Source organism: Rhagoletis pomonella, unplaced genomic scaffold (genome assembly GCF_013731165.1).
Source record: "Rhagoletis pomonella isolate Grant_MI unplaced genomic scaffold, Rhpom_1.0 Rhpom_scaffold_03199, whole genome shotgun sequence".
Classification (NCBI taxonomy): Eukaryota; Metazoa; Arthropoda; class Insecta; order Diptera; family Tephritidae; genus Rhagoletis; species Rhagoletis pomonella.
The window spans coordinates 798-3,574 of record NW_023461752.1 but is presented as its reverse complement, the minus strand read 5'-3'; the positions used below and the strand labels follow the sequence as shown (position 1 = coordinate 3,574).

The following is a 2,777-nucleotide window of genomic DNA, read 5'->3' as shown; positions in this document are numbered from 1 at the left end:
CAAAAATGTCTAAATGTAAAATCTGAAAAAGATCGGTTTGTGTTAGAACAAGTACAAAATACATTTAATATGATTTTGATGCAGCGTTAATGTATTATCTACATATGGAAACAAACTTAATTTTAATCAAAATGAGCATACATGTATTAAATCGCTATGTTCGCATTAATTAAAAAAAAACCAATTTGCATTTTTCATTTTCATTTGTATAGCATACCAAATATTATACTTAAACCTACCAACTTGGAGTAAGCTCTGGGTAAAATAAAAAAATATTGCTTGATATGTTCTCATGGATATATTGCCAAGTAATTGGCGTAAATTTTTTTTTTAATTTCATCATTAAATTTTACTTCTTTAGGCTGCAGTCGCGACACTGTGCAACGGCGTAGCTCTTGCAGGTGAGTTTGTTACTGTTGTTCTCTAAGCCAGGGTCGCGAGCGCAGCTTTTAGAGGAGGAAAAGAGATTGGTAACCTCCTGGCCTCACATAAAGAATATGGGACATACATACATATGTATTTAACGTGAACGTCCTTGTTGACAGATATAATTCTGCTATAGTCAAGGACTTTTTCTCGGAATACTATCTTGTTGGGGTCAAGATACTTGCACGCCGCTGTGTTGCACAAGATTTAAATTCAGCATCACAAGGAAAGTTCAGCAACTTTCAACAAACCGTTATATATATACATGCGAGCAGTAGAAACACTTCAAAACGTTCCGATGCCGAAGAAGTTGTTGTAGTCGTGGCTTTGTACTTTCCAGTAAAGAACTATCCAGTAACTTGCAAGTAAACAAATTTTTGAGAGTTAAGCCCAAAATACAATAACGCAGTGGCAGTGGCAGCGGCAGTTTTTCGAAATCAGCTGTTTTTTAGAAAGTGTGGTGTGCTGAATTTGACATAAATGAAACGCAGCCAATATCTGTTGATGTCACTGAAGCCTAAAAGACAACAGCAAAAATGTAAACAAACAAAAGGGAATGTTGAAAAAAGCAGTCACTGACAACGCCGTATTGTGTTTTCTACGGCAGTGACTGCCAATATTAGCAGTAACAGCTGATTTTAAAAAACTGTTACTGCCACTGCCACTGCGCTATTGTATTTTGGGCTTTAGCCAGCATTTGCTCCGAATGAAAGAAACTAGTTGAAAGTAAGAAAACGCAAAACCAGCAAGAAGTTGAAAATTTTATGAACAGCTCATTTATTTCTTGCTTGTGGCGCCGATGTCAAAATAAAAAGTACGGCTCGACATAAAATGCAAGTTTTCTTTCCGTTAAAAATTCATTCAAGAACAATATTAACAAAACTTTTTCGATGGAAATTTGAGTAACGTAACGCCAAGTAGCGTCACGTCAGATAGTTCAGCTGATTAAACATAAAGCTGAAAAGATTTCTACATTTAAAAACTTGGAAAATTGAACTTAAACATTTCCAATATTACTACAAAAACTTTATACAAATAGTCTTGCCCAATTCGCAGAGTTTTGCAATTTTGTAATCGAACTCAAAATTCACTTCTGTTTTTTGTAACGTCACGCCAGCGCGTTTGTTTACTAATATCTTTAAATCGCTACTACCAACAGTTGTAATTTTTTTTACTGAATAAGGGGCCATTAAGTTGCTATGTATAACTAGATAAACCCTTTTAAAATTTCGATTTTTTACTATTATTTTTTAACATTTTGTCGTACGAGTGTCACGTAACGCCAGGTATACGCCCTGCAAACCATTTTTTCAGAGTATTCTGCCTTGTAAAGAAATTTTAAAGAATTCGATAAGATTTAATTCGTTTTTTTTTGCCTAATTTTCTAAAATGAAATAAATTACGCACACTTCCATTCTTTTACGAAATTTCAGAAGAAGATCTGTGAAGCAACGAAAATAATGCTGCTATGTGAAGAATATCTTTCAGAATTTTTCCAGAATTTTCTTTATTTTTCGTACAGAAATTTCTTTACGATTTCGTGTCAACCACTTCATATAATTTTCTTTGAAAATTCGTAAAAAAATCGTTACAGAAATGAGATACTCCTAACGATTTCCTTAAGATTTCCGGAACTTTGGTTTGCAGGGCGTACATATTATATACATATGTATTGTTATAATTATCATATTATTTTTTAATTACTCAATGTTGATGCTCCATTGATTAAAGACTAACACCCATGTACTACTTACTTACGAAAATGCTACCACTAAGTGATTTTCGCTGATAGAACAATTTGCGCTCGCTTGTCGACATGGTCAGGTTGGCCGAGCGGTCTAAGGCGCCAGATTTAAGCTCTGGTTCCCGAGAGGGAGCGTGGGTTCGAACCCCACACCTGACACAGTAAGAAGGCAAAAATGCTGTGTTTTTGAACGAATTTGTTTTTTTCTTAATTGAAAATGTGAACTAAAATTATTTAATGGTTTATTCGATGTACATGGCGGAGACCAGATAAAATATAAATTAATAATAATAATAATAATAGATTGGCGCTTACACATATGTTAGTGTTTGGCCGAGCTTGTCCTCCGATTTGTGGCGTGCGCCTTGATGTTGTCACACAAAGCGGAGGGACCTACAGTTTTACGCCGACTCCGAACGGCGATTGTATTTTTATGAGAAGCTGTTTTTCATGGCAGAAATACACTCGGAGGTTTGCCATTGCCTGCCGAGAGATGACCGCTATTAAGAAAAAACCTTTTTTCTATATTTTTTGCGATGTTGCTTTGACCAGGGTTTGAACCCAGGCGTTGCGGAGTGGAAGCGCGCACTGCTTACCACTATACTAC

General features: G+C 35.6%; 1 non-coding gene across 1 annotated transcript; it reads left to right on the top strand.

Annotated features, from left to right (window-relative positions):
* Positions 1-2,245: 2,245 nt before the first annotated feature.
* Positions 2,246-2,329, top strand: Trnal-uaa. Its single transcript has one exon. It is a non-coding gene; the product is annotated as a tRNA-Leu (tRNA).
* The last annotated feature ends 448 nt before the right edge of the window (positions 2,330-2,777 follow it).